Below are 20212 nucleotides of genomic sequence, written 5' to 3'. Positions count from 1 at the left end.
CATCAACATGCAGCTATAACGACAACAACAACAAGAACAACAACAACTGACAGTCAGGCATGCGTAAGCCGCTGCGTGTTTATATATTTACTTAACTTTTATGGCATTGCCTCTTTGTTTCCATGTAAGTGTCTCTGTATGTGTGTGTATTTGTTTTCTCACACAGACACCGCATTTGCATAATGTTATGCACAACTGTACACACACACACACACACAGGGAGCACATCGGGGCATAAATATTTGCATATGTCACACGCACAAAGCGAGCGAAAAAAGGGCATGAGTGAGACATCGGCCATACGCGGCGTATGAGTGATGCCAGCAACGCCTCTTTTAACGCTTCGCATTTCTTTTTTTTCTGTCGTTGAGGGTGGCAACCAAAACCTCAACATTAAGATACAAAGCTGCCGATTACACGATTGCAATGCGTATTATAATATTGACTTAATGCCAAATGCAAATGATTGATAAACACACTCAATTGATAACCCTGAAAAATTGACAATCGGCAACGACCAGACAAATTGACCGATTGCTGTGCGCAAAGTGAAGAATCACTTGACAAATGTGCTGGCAAATTGACAAGGTGTTTAAATGCACACACAAAGAGCACAGAAAAAAATACAATTTAATAGTTAAAACTATGATAGATTTGCAATAAAAGCATTGAATATTGAATTCATTCATTCTCGATTTATTTGTTGAACAAATAGTAGCAAAATTGAGTGTGTGTTGTGTTAGTCAATTGACTGCTCAGATTAAGTTTATTGAACAAATTGAGAGTTTTATTCAATTGCGAAATTGAAACATCAACAAGTAGAAAAGCTATAGTTGGGTGTGCTCGAATAAATAGCAAAACAGTGCGATATTAATGTTAAAATATACCGAATATTATACCAAAAATACTAAAATATACTGAATGACATATTTGGTATATAAGTAAGACTGTGCGGTATTATCTTTTAAATATACCAAATTATATACCATAAATATATTAAAATATACCAAAGCTAATTTTTGATATATCGATTAAGTGTATATATAGCATATTCAAAATATACCATAGAGGTATAATCATTTTTTTAAAATTTATATAATATACTAAATTATTATACCGCAAAAATATACTAGCTTGTATAAAAATCTACGGTTCAGCTTTTACATTTTACTTTTTAATAATTTGAATAACATTACAATATTATACAAAGATTTTGATAGTATTTTAAAATTTAATAAATTAAAATTTTCTAGATTCCATTCGATGATTTGCAGCTTGATAAATAAATTAACCTTACATTCAAATATTCAATTTGAAAATGTTTTTTATTTTTAACTCCTTTCTTGGATTGCTGCTTAAAATTATATGTTAAATTCTTTCCAATGATTTGCTTCTTAAAAGGTAAATATTAAATCAATAGCCATTTAAAAATCTCATATGCTCACAATTCTTTTCCAAGGCAGAAACACAAAAAACCGAGATAAGTTTAATCATCAGCATGGCGTAATATTCTTTCAACGTAATGTGTGAAAAAGCACAAAGGCTGTGAAGGCGAGTATTGTGCACCAAATTGAAAAGTATCCGGTATTATAGACATCGCGATAGACGTCCACATAATCATCGCGATTGATGTGCAGCATCGGTTGAGTATTGAGTACAGCGGCACAATGGCTCTTGCCCGCCATGCTGGAATATTATTTAATTTTCACACACAAATTTCCCAAAAAAATTTCATTTTGCTGTGAATTTGAAAACAAAGTCTACTGTCTGTGTTGGCTTTCATCTCCTCCCCCCTGGCTTTGTTCATCGGAAAATGCCTAACAATGATGAATCATCATTTGGTGGGATGTCAAGCAGCAGTTGCTTGACTTTCCCCGCTGCTATTTCAGCGACTTTGTCGACTTTGGCTGCCTACGAGCGAAGCGAGAGATAATTGAATTTAGTGCTAATGATGACATTGATGATAATACATAATATTCAACATTAATTCAAGCAGACATTAATTGATTGATTGTTTGATTGCTTTATTGTCATATCGCAATTGCAATTTGGTGCCATCAACATGTGTCCCTAGGCCCCCGCCCCCCTCCCTCCCGCTTTGTATATATATTTGTATGTCTGTCGTCATATTAATGTCTATCCTTGTGACATAATGTACAAATCCTCTACAGTTGTCGCTGGCAAAACAGTTTTGATAATAATTTAGCTAAATTTATACGATGACAGGCCTAATTAATCGAACACACACACACACACACACACACTCGGACACAAGTTGTTGATTTGAGATGAGTTTGGCGGTTTCAACGGATATCAATTAATTGGTATCAGCATCACAAAGTGAGTGAGAGATATTGTTATTACAATTTATTCATAGAGACTACACAACAACTGTTTCAAATTTGTAACAGAAAATAATAGAAAATATCATTGGCAAAATACAACAACATGCCAATTATAAATAACTTTGTAATTGTGAACTTTGTTAAATCGATACGTCCTTTTAATTGTATAGAAAAGTTTATTTGAAAATGCATAATAAAGAGCTGTGTTGATTTAATCAAATATAATATACATTTAATATAATGTAAATCAAATAATAATATTAATCAGAGAGTTTTAAAATGAATAAGAAAAGCTGTGCTAATTAAATCATGGTATGTTTAAAATGAAATGAAAGTTATAATAAGAAAGCTACAGCCGAGTGTGCTCAACTTTGAGTGAAGAAAAGCCAAACAGTGCGTAATTATTCATAATATATACCAAATTAATATACCATATAAATATACCGTAAAAATACTATAAATATTCCAAAGGCTTACCAAATATAGCCCTAATTATGATACCGTAGAATGGAAAATATACCATAAAAGTTGCTTTTGTCCACACAAAAGTATTTCTTAAATAACTTCTACAATTTTTATCTCATCGCAACCAAAATTTTCAGAAATCATAAGAACTATAGTAATTATTACCTGAAGGAGGCATTTTCAATTTTAAACACATGTTTCAACAATATATATTGTAAAGGCGTCTGGTCAAAATTGATAAAAATAGAATAAATTCAAAAATAAAATAGAAATATCAAACAAGGTCACCATTTAATATTCACTCTTTGTCTTTTTTAATATAATTTTGTTTAATATAATATTTATTGTTTAAAATAGGATTGAAATAAAGTTGATATTGAAAAACATTAATTAAATGATTATAAATATTTAACAACATTGTAAATCGAAGCATGCTTCAACAATACCAAATTACAAGTGCTACAAATAACAATTTGAATAAATTAAATACTTTCAAAACATATACAAATTAAAAAGTCAAATATACATGTCTTTGACTATATTTTTGTGCTATTTCAACACAAACATATCTAATTCAATACATGATTTAACCGTATCAAATAGCACAGCTTAAAACAGAGACTTTTATAAATCGAATAGTTTTCATACATAAAACAAAAACTAAACCGAACTAATCTCTACCCTTTGTCTAAGACTCAAATGGCACATTACTCACAATCACTTCGCAATAAGCTGAACAACTTAATTCCCCACTTGCTGAGATTGTGTTGATTGAGCAATTTGCTGTCAGTTTGTCAGACGAAGTGCCCACAGCGAGTTGCTGCTGTTGAAGCCAGCTGTAATTAAGCGTTGATTTCTATATCAATAAGCTCGTCAACAACTCGCAACATTGAAAAATAACAAGTAAGTTTACTCAAATTTAATTTAGAAAACTGCAAGAAAACTTTATAAAGTTTGTACTGTGATTGATGGCGTTTAATTTATAAATTTAGTTGACCCAAAACTCGACTTATGCTTGTTTTAATTGTGAGTTATCTTTTTGCATCCCTTGGCACTAAATTGAGAGCTTAGAGTCTGGCAATTTATATGCGTTTTGTGAATCTAAATGCATTTTGCCGTATTTGTATTTGGAATGCATAATGCAGATACGTGTATCCTAAGTGAGTGGACGGAAGCGACATTGAATGTCATGGCATGACATTCGTGTAACATTCATAGTTGGGGCCAGCCAACCAGTCAGGCAGCCAACCGTGCGTATGCTTAATCTTATGCACACACGTTGCGCATACGTCAAAAGCCACAAAAGTTGAAGGAAACTAGAGTAAATGCCAAGGCAGGAAAATGTGAAAACACACACACACAAAACGAATGTAAAATGGCAACATGGCAAAAAGCAATATTTTCGCACAGGCGGCTGCGGCAACAATAACAACAACAACAACAATTGGATGATGGGTCTAAGAAAAACATATTTGCTGCAAATTTAACACAATTATGTTTTTGAAGCCTGACATGTTTTCATTTTCTATTTCGTTTACCAACGTCAACAACAGCAGCAGCAACCGAGGCAGCAGCGTTAAAAGTGTTGCAAGACGAGCTGCTGCCACATGCCGCAAAACTACTTGCTGTGTATGTGTGTGTGTGTGTGTAACTTGCACATTAATTAAGCTCTGCTTCACTTTTGCCTCTTCGGGTTGCTTAGCAGCTAACGTTTGCTTCCCCATGTTATGATGTTGTGTGTAATGTTATATGCAATTTCCTAGCCATAATGAGCTTTATGACTAGCAACTTAAGCAATAAAATAACACAAAACAAGAACAACCACAATGGCAAACGACGTGAACGCACGAAACGAAACGAAAGAATGGGGCAAAACTCTGTCTGACTTAACTGCAACAAAAAGCAACAACAACGGCAGCACTTGGTTGCATCTTGTGGTCGGTTCTGGTGTTGCATAAAAATCTCATTTACACTTCATTCGGCAGGACAACAGCGAACAAGCCAAGAGGCAAGGACACATGAGCCAAGCCGGCGGCAGCTCAAAAACTGCCGAGGCATGCGGCATACGCCACACTTTGCGGTTGCCTCGTTTCCCCCTCCCCTTCACACTCTTTTTATCACTCTCTTTCAGTGACTTTAGCTGTTGCGGTTTCAAGTGCAAATTAGTTTTGTGCACGCTACAAAACTGTCGCTCTCCAGTTGCATGTGGCAGAGAGAAAGAGATAGCGAAAGCGTGTGAAATTTCATTGCACAATAAAAATGGCACATAAATTTGCATTTACTGTGAATGTGTGTGTGTGTTTGTGTGTGTTTGCTCTAATGACAACACATCGCCTAGAGGTCATAGACAAAAGAAAAGCTGACATTCGCTTGGATATTATGAATAATTAAATAGAACTAATTAGTCTGCATGTGATATGTGCAAAATTGTATATAAAATATAAATATTGTGTAAATATGCACAATTATTTCATAAAGTGGAAAGAGAAAAGTTGGAGATAATAAAGCACAAATCATTTGCGCTGAGCTCTTTAAGTTGTTCAGCAATTTAAGCACAATTGATTCATTAATATTTATGGATAGATAAAACGACTTACTGATGTAAAGATTAAGGATTACGGATTGCTGATTGTGACTTAGAATTTTGATTTAAAATTAGCTTACTTGAGATAAAATTTAATGACTTCTAAGCTCTGTTGATTATCCTTTTTCAAAGCGAGAAAATATGTCAGAAAAATGTGTCAAAATTTTGTCAACTTGCTTACAAAATAATTACACTTCATTAAATAGAGTTTCAGCTTGAATTTGCTACAGACTTAAAATCTACTTTTATTGCCTTCATTTTATCTTCAAATTAGAGAAACAATTTTGGCAATAAAACAGATTTTCAGAATTAAACTTGATTTAAAGCAACAACAATAATTTCAGCAATAAAAACATTCGAAAGTATGAATCGAATTCAAGTTTAAACTTGATTTAATTTAGTAACACAAACTGTTCGCTCACTTTAGCAAAACTTAAGCCAATATTTATCAATCATTTTACTACCAATTTCTTATTAAAATAAGACTAAGAAAACTGCCCACAATTTAGTCAATTTACTGACCAAAATAATTGTATTAAATAAAACTGATAAGCAACTTAAATCAATGTCAAAATTGTTTCTCGAAATTGAATGCCAAAATGTAGTTTACGCCCAGGACAAAATATTTGAATGAATTTACTCACTTTATGTCTTTTCATAGGCTGTTAAATGGTAGCCAACATTTATCAATCGATTTTCCATTTGAAGACAAAAAAGCAGCCACAACTTTGTGACTTTGTCTTAAAAATAATTAGTTTAAATTCAAGCTAGTATCAGTTGAAATTCAATTAAGACTTTTCATTCCTAACAACCTTAAATAAATGTCACAACTCTTTCTCTGCTTTAAATGCAAAAATCTGGGTAATAAACTAGATTTATGCCCGGGCACAAACTGTTGCAAGTGTTTAACGAAAGCCATTTAAACACAAGATGGATACGAGCCCGGTTTGTGGTTTCGAATTTCAATTAAATATAATTAAAAGGCTGCAAACCAGGCGCCAAGTGCAACATGTGACGCCAAAACAATTTCTGGGCTGGCAGAAGGCGGCGCCAACTTTTTGGCGACGACTTTTCAATGTCTTTGGCTTTGAATTCCCAGCTCCCCCCTCACCCCGCTCCCCATTTTCCCTCGAGTGTTTTGCCAGCGACAAATGTTGCCAATTTGTAGACAATTAAAAAACTTTACATGTTTTGGCATTAAACGAGCAAATTGTTTTAAAATTGCTGCACACACACAACAGTGAGAGCAACAGATAGATAGGGATAGCAAGAGTGTGTGAGAGTGAGAAGGGAAGAGAAGCGGCTGCAAATTCAATTCGCTTGGCGCTGCCAAAACTGATTTCAATCGCGCACACATGTGCCGTGGTAAAAAACACATACGAAAATACCTAAAACATTCTCCTGGCTTTTTGGTATTCTGGGGGCTTTCCTGTAAGAAACTTTGTTTCCAAATTGTGTACATTAATTCAATTAGTAAGCAATGCCACAAAAGTAAAAGCATAACCAACACACATACACTGCCACACACACACACACTCACTCGCTTGCCAGCCTAAATTTTGGGCCACGTAACGTGATGGCTTCTCTCAACCAAAAACCCATTTCTCATCCTAGTCCTCTGCCACTTGCCTTGCTGCCAGTTGCTGTGGCAACAACTCTTCTCTTTTCACTTCCTCTCTCTCTCTCTCTCTCTATTTCTCTCTCTCTCTGTACGAAGTGCCGCAAAAGCGTTTAAGCTTTGAAAGCGTATTTGATTGCACCTGACACATGTCATCGGTAACTAAGCCTCAGCACAAACTCGAAAGTGTTTGTATCTACTAAAACACATACGAACACGGAATTCAGAGCACAGCGCATTGATTGAATATCCTCACATCAATATGTTAACATTTTAAATACTAGTTGAACAAGTGAAGAAAACAAGTATTATTTAACCAAAAGAACATTGAAACTGAAACAGAAAAGCCATTGTTGAACAACTGGATCCAAAAATTAAGATAGAATTTATGATTTATGAGAACGAAAACTAGCAATAAACAAAATCGGTATAATTGCTATATTATTCTTAAAATATACAAAATTAATATACTAAAATGCTTATATATATATAATATTATATTTAAAGTATTCCATAAAGTATCAAATATACCAGATTGTCAACCAAAGCAGCTAAGCCCAGACTGCTCAAAGGCTGCACTTGGTATATTAATATACTATTGCATTAAAAATATACCGAAGAAAAAATGTACTAGATTGTCAAAAAAGCATCTAAGACAAGACTACCCAAAAAATTTAATTGGGTATATTAATCTACTATCACATTTAAAATATACCAAAGAGTATAAAATGAACCAGATTATCAAAAAAGCATCTTAGACAAAAACTGAATTGGGTATATTAATGTACTATTACGTTTAAAATATACCATAGAGCAGAAAATATACCAGATTTTCAACCAAAGCAGTTAAGACCTGACTGCCCAAAGGCTGCACTTGGTGTATTAATATACTATTACATTTAAAATATACCAAAGAGTATAAAATGTACCAGATTTTCAAAAAATCGTCTAAGACCAGACTACACAAAAACTGAATTGGGTATATTAATATACTATAAAATTTAAAATATACTATAGAGTACAAAATATCCCAGATTGTCAACCAAAGCAGCTAAGACCTGACTGTACAAAAGGTATATTTGGAATTTCGATATATTATACTATAAGATTTAAAATATACTATACAGTACAGAATATACCAGATTGTCAGCCATTGTCTTTCTACTATTTGTGTTTGAATATTATTATTTATGGTACTAAAATAGAGAACCATTTTTGCTTTTAATTTTTTGAAATAAATATGTAAAATTGTAATATTTTGAAATAACGAAATAAAGAGAATTCCTCAATTTTTATACTAATGTACTAAAATTGTCTTTTATACTTTTAACAAAACATAACTTAATTTATTAACTGTCAAATTGACCTAATTATAATTTTGGCTTTACACTTATGACCATAAAGCTGCAGGCCAGAAGGCAATTACTTGCCCTAAAAACACACACACAGACACAACACACACATATATAGGCACTCAACCTGTGTCAACTTTTCTGGCGTTGTTGGGAGAAAAATAACACAAGTATCTGTTGCAGAAAGCAATTGAGGCTTACAAGTTCACGGCGTGTAATACGAGTTGTTAACTAAATCACAGACACATGTAGATGTAATGTAAATGTAAAGCCTACAGGGAACGAAAGCGCAGAAGGTGGCAAAGAGACAACGAAGGGAGGGAGGGAGACAGGTTGCAACGAGGCAACTTTTATTATGTGGCACAGTGTCTGGCCGTAGGCACAAAATAACATGAAAACTATAAACACAGCATAAAAGCAACAACAGCAGCAGCAGCAATGACAATGGCCGCAAGGACAGCCAGGACAGGACAACAGGACAGCATAAGCACGAACAGGAGCTGGAGAAGGAGCAGAGTCTCAAAATGGCTTAGAGTATTTGCGTAGACAAGAAGTGGAAAAAGCTCGGAGAAGTAAGCAAACTGCCTGCAAAAATTTACTTTTTAGTGTCAACAATGAATTGAATTGCGTTGCTGGTTGCCACAAAATTGTTGATACAACTGGCCAACTGGCAATGGGCAAATGGTAATGCAAAAAGAAAATTAATTAAGTGTCCTTCCAGAGACTGAGTGGAAAGCTGAGCTGCAGCAATTTGGTTGCATTTTTAATTCGCATTGTGCTAGCTGCAATCATTTGGCATTTGCATAATTATCTGCCCTTTAATGTCCTTGCATCAGCAGCAGCAGCAGCCATTTGTCTCAATAATGTGCGCGTTGCACGTCAACTTTCATTTGTCATTGTGTGTGTGGCAAGCACAAAAAAAATTTCGCCCCGAAAAAGCAAACAAAATGCATTAAAGCAAAGAACTCGACGAGTCGACGAGTCCTCAACTAGTGCTTGGCTTGTCTCACGCAGTTTTCTTGGCAGCTGACCCCACACACACACACACACACAACAAGTAAACCTGCCAGACAGACAAAAACACACACACACACACGCGCACACCAGCTTCGTACAAAATCCATTAGCAACTAAAGTGAAATTCATTGTTTCAAAAGTACATGTTGAAATAAATTGAGTTGTGGCAGCAACAACAAGCGAAACAACAGAAGACTGCACCTGTTACACAGCCAAGGGAAACAGTTCACAGATAGAGAAAGAAATAGACAAAGGGAAAGAGACGGAGACGGAAAGAAAGCAAGTTGAACTTCAAGCAAAAGGCAATGCATCTGTTGTCGACAAGCAGCCAACAACTGCTTGAAATGCATTGAAATGGCCAAAAATGCTTTTGCCAAATGCTTTGCAAATGTCTGCTGTTTATATTACACTATTCTGTCTGTTGTCTGTTACTGTTGCTGTTGCGGCTAACGTTGCGTATGCGCAACAACATATGCAATGCAATTTATTAGCCCAAAATGAAAAGCTAATATTTTGCCAACTAACGCTAAAAAAAATATATGTACGCAAATTAATTATACACATATTTTCTCTACGTTTTATTTGAATATTTATGCAATAGCAACGACAAAAAAAAGCTAGAAAAAGTATAAATAAAAATATTTGGCAGCAAATTCAATTAAATTTAAGCTACACCAGCAAATTTGATTCACTCTTCAATGTAAGTGTAAAATGTGTTGTTGTATCACTGCTGTTGCCACGCCTAGAAAATTGCGTATACGACACGTGAAACGCACTCTACGCATATAAAAGTTCAATTGCGACAAGTTTTGTGCGAGCAGCTGAAAGGAAAAAATTTAATTTTAATTTGCGTCTACATGAGCCCGTGTTGTGTACGAGAGCAGCTTACTTAATTGGCCAAATACAGTTAAACACAAACACCACACACACATACACACACTCATACAGACTCATCCACTCAGCCGCAGAGACTAGGCGAATGCCCCAAATTGTGTCATCTTTGGTTTTGGATGTGCGCATATTTGGATTTCGGCTGGTCAGCCGAACATCTGGCAGGCAGCGTGTGCAACTAGGCCTAAACAATTTGTGGCTAATTACGCAGCATTGCCATCAATTGAAGCCACCACCCACCAGCCTAGTGTTATGTTATGTTCTTCTTGTTGTTGGCCCCATTTGGGGCGGCATACGTAATTCTTTTGCACTCGCATATGTGCTTTGGCCTCCTACACACACACACCCTCACACAGTCGCTGCTGCCATGTGAAACTGGTCGAAAGTTATTTTATAATTAAAAACTTGTTGACCAACGGCTGCTGAGTACATTTTTCGCCTCTCTTCGTATTTTACATTTTAACTGCGACTATTTAAAGGAGTCAATAAAATGTCTACTTAAAGCACAATTTCAAGTAGAGAAGAGAAGATATTCTTCTGTCCGTATGAATTGATAAGTTTCAAGTAGAGAATAGAAGAATAAGTCCGTATAAAGTAACATAATTGATTAAACTATCAAAAAAAGCTTTCCTTTTTAAATCGTTTATAGAAATTTGACTCAGATATCTTACAGAACAATCAAAAACTATCGAATAGTAATCTAAACAAAACTCATTTACAATAAATGTAATATAACTTTATTACCATACTCATATATTAAGAATAACAGGCATAGATGGCGACACTAGAAATGAAATCATAATGATTTTTAAGGAACTCTAACCGTTAAAGACGCGTATTATATTCAGAGAGTCGTAAATTCCTTAAAGATGTTTAACATAAATGAGATAAATTGAATTTCTGCTTAGGCAAATATTATTATAATATAATATTAGCCTCAAAATTCTTTAGGAAACTGTAAAAACTTTATTTTGAGTTAAATTAATTAGTATATTTTCAATAACTGCAAATAAACTGGGTAAAATCACAATTTTCGTACTCTACATCATTTTCTAATCTTACATTTATTTCAGTAAATATTTATCAACCCAAAGTCCACCTTATTTTCAAGTTAATTAACTGTCAAGTGAACACTTTTAATGTATTCACTTGCTATTACTCGAAACTTTTGTATTTTACAAAAGCTTTGCAAAATACCTTTGAAAATAAAGCCACTTATCATAAGCACAGAAGGAAAAGAGTTGAATGCCATAAAGCTATGTAAATCTGTCATCGTATTCCCTAAACGTGAGTGTCCACTTGACCAGCATAGCATAAAATGAAAGCAAAAATGTTTATGAATTTCCTGGCAGTGCATTTCCAGGAAGCAAAGCTAAGAAATGTTCAATTCCCTCTCTCTCTCTCTCTTTCTCTCGGGAGTTGCCAGGTAATTTGACAGTTGCTCAGTTGTGTGTGCCACGTGGCATGAAAGAAATTAAAGCTAAAAACTTCTTTGTTGCCCCCGCAGCAATTCACATGAAGTTAAGCACATTTATGTTGTCGAAAGTGCAGCTGGCAAAGTTTAATCAGACGCTTGCCATAAAATGCATAACTTTTGCAGGCCAACACACACAGAGAGAGAGAAAAAGAGTGAAGGCAAAAGTAAAGTGTAGGGAAAAAGTGTGGAAAATTAAAAGTAAAGTTTAGTGGAAACACTTGAGATTTTTCTTGTGGTTCAGCCCGTCACTTAATTAGCAATTTTTTCCAAAGTGCACAGCTTACTTTATATAGTACACAGCATTATGGTATGTATTTACTCTTGTTTAAGCCACGTGTGTTTTTTTTTTGGCCAAATTGTAATTCAGCCTTATCGGCGCTGTTGCCATGCAAAAGTTGCGTTTTTAATGTACCTTTGTGGCGTGTAATAAAATCAGCACAAAATTGCCAAATTATTTAGATTTACCGGCAACATCGCAACAACAACAACTCCCCGAGGGGTGGCCAAAACGCAAGGGGTGCAGCGACCATATTGTCAAATGAGCAATAAAAGCACTTTTATGGGCAACTCTGCTCTCTAGAGCTTTCACTCGCTGATGCACTGTCTCTTTTCCGCATGCGATGCTCAAATGTACTTGGCATGCACACAACAAACACACATAAAATACATGCATGCATAAAATACACATACACTCATACACTTACAGCAGGTGGTCATAGATAGGCAGACATAGAGTGAGAGAGAAGGATATGCCTAACATACGCGCTTCGCTCTTGCTTAATAGACAGTCAAGAGTGCTGCTTTATCTCACAGTCAGAGTTATGCTTGGAAATTGCTTATTAAAATAAATAATAAAATGTATAAACGTATATAAATGTATGCAAATACCTTAAATAAATCAGATGACGGCCAGACAAGGGAACAAACACTTTCACACACACACACAATTGCACTTAAAACCGACGCGCTGTAAATCTTTCCACTCGCGCCAAACTACGAACGCAAAACGACGAGAAAAAACGACTACGCACAATTGCTTAACACTTTTGCAGCTTGCTTGCAAATTTTCTGGCTTTCATCTTAACAATATTTACTCACAAAAAGAAAAAAACAAACAAAAAGAAACAATCAATTGCACTTATTTTCACTAAAAAAAAAATCACTTACACAACGCACGCGCAGCTTAAACAACTGACGACGTACACAAAAAAGCGCGGCTTCGAACACTTGCACCAAAAACCGACGCGCTGAAAATTTTTCGACGCGTGCAAAACTACAGCAAAAACGACAACGCACACTTATTTAACACTTCTACAGCTTTCTTAACTGCATATTAACAATATTCACTCACTTTATGCACTAAACAAACAAACAAAATAATTAATTGCACTTATTTACACCACAAAAAAAATAATTTCACTAACACGACGCGCACGCAGCTTAGGCAACTGAAAACTGACAAGCTGCAAAAAAAAGTACGGCTTCAAAAAATTTCTGCACTCTTCTCTCCTACGCAAAGTAAAGCGAGCTATTAAAAATGCGTTGCGCAAAAGGAGCAAAGAGAACGCAAAAAAGCGCGCGCAGCTTAGGCGATTTGTAAACGAAGTCAGCGAAGAGCAAATCCTCTTTAAGTGACATATGTAAGCAGGACACTTATGGTTCAGCAGGCGTTACATACTGCGCAACAAAGTTATAGTACTTTCGGTAGTGTGCAATTTTGCCAGTTGAACGGAGCAGCGACATTTCAAATAAAGTGAGCCGCAATTTAGAAGAAGAGTTCTTGCGCAGTGTTTTTTGTAAAGTGAATTTAAATGCCAATAAAATAATAAATAAATATTAAAATAATAAAATATTTTTATTAAAATGTGTAATGTGAGGTGAGTGAAAATAGTGCACTAAGCAAATGCGCAAATTGGCGCAAGTTTTTTTTTTAGCGAAGAGAGTGCATTGCAGTAGTAAAGAGCGCGACATATAATAGCGAATCAAAGAGAATTTTAACCAACTTTATCTCTTTGTCTTTTATCTAATGCAAAGTAAGCAATTTAAAGTGAAAACACAAAAACCTTGAATAATAAAAGCATGTGAACAACGAAATCAAATCTCACATAAATAATAATACCAATGCACACAAAAACAAAGTGAAGCAAAATAATGCACGAAATTTGTGCGACGCCAAAGAAGAAGTTTTGTCGCATCGTTCGTTCGATAAAGAAAAACACGCGCGCGAGTGAGACAAAAAATGCGAAATATACAAGTGTGAAAATGAGACAAGACTGCAGCAGAATAAACTTGGCATATTTGCATAAGCAAGAAAAAATGTTCCACTCTGACACCGAAACATAAACACAGGTAAGCAGCAAAAAATGTCTATATAAATATTGTCAACAGCAGCGGGCCATAAACAATGCAAGCGTGGGGCGTTAAAAATTCACACACACACACGCATTTATAGAGATTTTATTCAACAGATTTTACTGCATATAATTATGTATGTGCCTAAGCACGTGCAACAACAACGGCGACAACAACAACAACAACAACAATGGTAACGAGCTGCAACAGCTGCAATCAAAATGAAAAGCCGCACAACTTTTGCCAAGCACATCGAATGGAATATTTACATGCAATCGCTGCATTGTTGTAAATGTTTTACATGCCAAATTATGCAAAAAATTCCAAATACAATACATATTCAAATATTTGCACACAGACACACACAGATGTCCTTTCAATATGTATGAAGACAGTTGGTTGCAGTGCTGCCAAATTTCTTAAAGCGAAAATGGGTGACAAAAAGACTAGATTTTGGCTAGATTTATATGAAAACATTTTTGTTACATTTCGTACTACAATATATTCAACATAAATGAAAAAAACAATCCTAAAATAACATTCCTTTTAAGAAAAAAATTTCAAATACATTTTTAATTTTTACTTAAAATTTTTGTTGATTCGATTTTTGCTACACATCAAAAATGGTGTTTATAAATATAAAGTCTTAGAACTTGACTACAGCTTTCTAAACTCAGCAAAGTAGCCAAATCTAGCTAGAAAATGGCCAAACCAGCATCACTAATTGCAGGCGACATGTTTATTCGTGTTGCTGTCGCGTCCTGCGGCCTTATCGAGGCAATCGATGCTGCATTTCGAATTCGCCTGTCATAACAATATAATGACATCTAACTACACACATACAGACATAGTTATTTATTTGTATTTTTGCACTACATATATGTGCATGTTTTCATGTATATTTTATACAACAAATTTATGCATGTATTTTGTTATTTTTATTTTTTTTTTTTTGGTATTTTGGCAAGGTCATTGTTGCTGTTATGAATTCGGTTGATTTGAAAGGTTTACGTCTCTCTCTCTGTCTGCCGACTCAATGTGTTTTGTGTTTTGAATATTGTTACACTGATGTTTGAATGTGTAATTATGACATTGACAAATCGTTTTTGATGGCTGAGCAACAGCAGCGTGTGCAAATAGATCGACCTCGAATTGACGGACGTTTTACTTATTTTCTAGCTGATGCAAAGAATTGAGCATTGATAAACGTTGCATTCGTTTTTAAGTTTTGATGGAGCTCAAGAATTCTGAATTCGATCATTTCTTATTATAGAAAGTTTTCTAAAGTGAGTGTAATTTATTATTTTACAATACTCCATTCGTTTAGTCGCTTTCTTTTTAAAATAGCTATATAAATGAATATTAAAAATGTATATTTATGTATTTCGCAGTCTTGTAGAAAGCAATCTATAATTCCATCGTTTCAATTTCAGCAAATTTCTGTGTCCTTCGCTTCACATTCAGTTGCTACTTTTGCATCTACTTTGAGCTGGAAATTCTTTTGCATTTTAATGCGCTCAGCTTGAACAGCATTTCGTTAACAGTATTAGGAGCAAAGTTGGCCCTTTTTATGCGACTTCAGTCAATTTGATATTGAACATTTTGTTGGTCATAAACGAACTTGAAAAAAAAAAACACAAAGATAGCATACTTTCCGGTTGCAGCTAGACTTTAAATAGCCACACGATTTGTTGGCTTACTAAACCAAACGCATGACATTACTTTACATATGTAGAGCTTTTCCTCTCTCTTTCACGTTCTCTCTCTCTCCCTCTCTCTCTTTCATTCTTCCGCAAATTCAGGCAACTGTCAACGGCTCTGCTGGTTTCGGGCTGCCCAAAGACCATTAAAAATATTTTTTCTGCCCATTCAGCATTCAATAGAAATTTACATCACGTCTGAGTTTTTACATATATGTGTGTGCGTGTGCGTCTGCATGTGTGTGTGTGTGTGTGGTAAAAGGACATTTTTTGATAGCCGAGTGCCGCGTGGAGCATACTAACACTTTTTTGCATGTTTGCTTAGCTTACGTTATACCTGACGAACAAAAGCAGAGAAAGTAGGGGAAAAAAGCCAGCAAATAAAACGAACGAACAGAAAAGAGAGCATAACACATACACAAGGTAACAACAATAAAAGCTGAATACAACATCAACAACAACAACCACATTTATGCTGAAAAAGAAGAAGAAACTATTGCCAACATAGGCAATTTCATTGTGCATTTTATATGGCCAAAAACGTATTTTCGACCAAAAAAGCGAACCAAATTGGTTACCCTTTTCACTTCATTTTATGTGGCCAACAAATTGTTGTTGACAATCGAGATGCTTTTTCCCGGGCAGCTGAGACTCTCGCTCTCAACAAAATGGGGGCGTGGTCGACTCCGGCCCTCACAAAATTCTGCGGCCTGAGCAGGCGCCAATTTGCTAATTAACACAATCAAAGTTTTGGCCGCATATTCCCTAAACAATGCGCCCAACTTCAAAGCGCAATTCGCAGCTCTCAACTGATAAATTATAAATTAAAGTGAATTTTTGAAAGTGCAGCGCGGCTTTGCAAAGCAGTTAGTGCGGCCAGCTTTCTTTTAAATATACCCTGTAAAAGTGAAAATTGATAAACGGGGAGTGCGGTGCCAGAAGACAACTCCTTCCTTCTAAGATTAACTTTGGGTTAGAAGAAAACATGTAAATATTTATTCCATTTTAAAAATCAATACAATAAATACTTATATTCATAAACAATTGTATTTACTTCAATCTATATAATTATAGATTAATTTAATTTATTTTTATATTTATTATTATTTTTTATTTAACTCCGTATTAACAATAATATATGAAATAAATGCTGTATTTCATAAGTAAAACAGCTTATTGAAAACTATCTTAATAAATTAAATTAATTTAATTCACTATATTACGTAACAATTAATCGAAATTTATACTTAATTTATTTATTTATTATAGTAAATTATATTTAATATATAAAAAAGAAAACAAAATATTAGTAATTTAGTTTTTTCTTTATTAGTAATTAAAGTAAACAAGTTTTAGGTATGCGAAATATAAATGAATATTAACAAAAGTTAATTTATTTTAGTTAAATACTCTTTTTTTATAATTATCAACAGTAAATTAAAAATTCATATTTAATGAATTAAGTTAAAATAGTATTTCTCGTTTGATTTTTTTCTTCTTTTGAGATTAATAAATATTATCAATAGTTATTTTATTTAAGTTATATAAAAATCTCTTTTTTTATTAATAGAAAATTAAACCAAGTAAAAATTAAATTAAAATATTATTTACTTTATTTAATTTTATTTTTTAAAAATTGTTCTTTAATCTGTTTTTTCTCTTTTTGAGATTAACATATATTTATAAAAGTTCTTTTATTTAAGCTACATAATAATCTTTTTATTATTGATATCAAATTAAACATAACTATTTATTTAATTAAATGAAAATAATATTTACTGTTTTTCATTTTGTGTAATTAACATTATTATTTAATCAGCTTTATCTTCTCTTAAACTTTACGCAGTATCTTCAGCTTCAGTGCTGCCTTCACAGTTGTTTTTGCTTGAATAATTTACGAATTCAACTCGCTTCCAGCTGCCAATATTTCAATTACGCTCGCCATTTTTGTGTGCCCCGACTTCAATTGCGCGCGTGGCTCACTCGCTTGCTTTTCCTTTGCTGTTGTTGTTGTTGCTGCCCTCCAGCCGAGAGCCACCAACTCAACTCAAGGCAAGTCAAGTCAAGTGAAGTGAAGTCAAGTCAGGGGCAAGTGAAGTGAAGCGGGCCTAGGCCAAGTTAAGTCAAGTCAAGTTTTTGCTCGTACTCAGAAGTAGGCGGATTTGTCTCAAGGCGAAATTAGTGGCCAAAAATTGCGGCAGATTACAGAGCGCTTTCAAACAACAAAAAAAAAAAAACGAAGAAGAAAATGTGTAGCTCAAATATTTATTTATGCTTTTAATTTGTAGTCAGCACTCTGCTATCTTCATGAATTATGCAGCGCAGTGGCAAAAAGTGTTTTGGCTAATTGACTCGGCCAACCCTCTAATAGACAGTTAGTGCTTAAAGTTCTACACAAAGTCCAAGCAATCGGACAGTTGTCAAATAGCAGCTTTGCTAAAGTATGCCATGCAATTAGCAGCAGCAGCATCCGAAGCAGTTTGTCATTATCCTTAAAGTCCAAACTGATAGCTGAGGTCTTGGCCTTGATGTCTTGACTTGACTTGCAGCAGCTCTGGGGATGACGACGACGGCACTTAGCGGGCCAAGCCTCGAGACTTCAGTTGCTGTATGTCCTTCAGTGTGCATTCAGAGACAAGTGTGTGCATGTCGCTGCATGTCCTTGGCATGAACTTTTAATTTACAACTGCGGCAAGCAAGCTGCCTGTTTGTTGATTTCATTTATTATGCAAATGCGCATGTGTGTGTGCGTGCGTGTGTGTGTGTGAGTGAGAGACTGAATTTGACTTTATTTGTTGCTCAACAAGAAGCGTCCATTATTCAAAAGGAACACGGCCTAGACGTCAGTGAACAAATGACAGGGCACATGAAAAAACACTGCACAACTTTTTCACACCTCGATTTTTCATTCCATTTATGTTATTTAAGCAAGACATTCACATGTGTGAGTGAGTGTGTGTGTGTGAATGTGTTTGTGCTCATTTTCTGGCGCTTATCAGTCACATAATGCCGGCATGCTGACATCATAACTTATAACATGATAAATAACTATGCGTTCTTACCCTTTTTTTTGCTTTTGGTTTGGGTTTTGAGTTTGTTTGTTACACATCTCCTTTTGCCTTCTTTATGTTGGCGCACTGATGAGACGGCTTCGCATTCAGGCAGACAAATGACTTGACTACAGTGCTCCGTAAAAAGGATATACTTGCCACAATGTGTGGCAGTCTTTCCCTCTCTCTCCCACTCACTCACTCTTTCTTCACCCGTCTGTTTATCCAGTTGAGCTGCAGTATGTTGAGTTACTCGTTGTCTGCGCAGTTTGTTTTGTCTGCTTCACTGCGTCTCAGTCACGCAGTGCGATAATTTTTTACCTTGCTTTTTTTTTGCCTGCTTCCCTTCTCATAAGCTGTTGCTGCTTTTCTTAAAGCAATGCCATTGCTTCTCTGTGCGTCTCTGCATTTCCTTTCTTTTTTCTCCTTGTTGCCTTGGCAAATTAATTAAATAAACTCGTCTTTTGCCTGCTATCATTAACATACCTTGTCTGCTCTATTTTGACTGCTTTGCTGCAATTATGCTGCGGGTAACTAAACGCCCACAACAGCAGCAGCTTCAATGCTTAACCAACATGACGTATGAGCGTTTTACTGCCATATGGCTGTAGGGCATAAAGTTTGTGAAATATTTTTCACTGCACACAAAAAAATATAGGAAAAAATGTAGTTGAACATGCTGTTAAAAGTCTCTCCTCACCTACTCTTTTATATTTTATTTACCTTTAGGAATATGCAGCAACTGGGTTACAAAAATTTAAACAAATTTCAATGACAAATCGAGCTGTAGGTTATGAATATTGAAAATCAAAAATATTTTTAGATTGTGTCAATAAGCAAGTTAAATAAGCAAGCTTTGTAAGGACGTAAAATTTCGACAATATTCTTCAATTATTTTGTTTTCCCTCTTTGGCATAATATTTGATATCTTCATATAAACAAAAATGTAATAAGAATATTTCTTTTCATTTAAATTTTCTTGAAGTGCGCCTTTAATTTACAACCAAAAAATTATTTTTTACATTTTTATGTCAAAATTGTATATTTAAATTTAAATTAAATGAAAAAAGTTCTTTAAAAAAAATTATTTATTTCATTTTAATGTAAAAATTGTAAATTTAAAATAGAATTAAATGAAAAAAGTGCATGAAAAATTATTTTATTTATTTTGCAATAGAAGTTTTAGGTTTACAGAAATGAATATTTACTTAAAAATAGAAAAACTATGTAATCAAAGGTTTTAAAACTCATTTTGGAAAGACTTCAGACTCTGTACAATATTTGTAAAGATTCCAAAGGAATTAGTCAATTATTATATTTATAATATTTATATTATTAAGCTTAATATTTCAATTTTTTTC

The 20212-nt window shown here is 34.5% G+C and overlaps 1 long non-coding RNA gene across 2 annotated transcripts; it reads right to left on the bottom strand.

The window, feature by feature from the left end:
• Positions 1-18687: 18687 nt before the first annotated feature.
• Positions 18688-19710, bottom strand: LOC133850726 (uncharacterized). Of its 2 annotated transcripts, XR_009895689.1 has the most exons (3): positions 19575-19710; positions 19338-19489; positions 18688-19285 (listed from the first exon to the last, which is right to left on the bottom strand). It is a non-coding gene; the product is annotated as an uncharacterized LOC133850726 (long non-coding RNA). The 2 variants fall into 2 exon arrangements; XR_009895688.1 differs by having other exon boundaries at positions 18688-19489.
• Between the last annotated feature and the right edge of the window lie 502 nt (positions 19711-20212).

The sequence above is a fragment of the Drosophila sulfurigaster genome, chromosome 2L, assembly GCF_023558435.1.
Source record: "Drosophila sulfurigaster albostrigata strain 15112-1811.04 chromosome 2L, ASM2355843v2, whole genome shotgun sequence".
Taxonomy (NCBI): Eukaryota; Metazoa; Arthropoda; class Insecta; order Diptera; family Drosophilidae; genus Drosophila; species Drosophila sulfurigaster.
The sequence above is the reverse complement of the archived record's forward strand: the minus strand, read 5'-3'. Positions and strand labels throughout refer to the sequence as shown.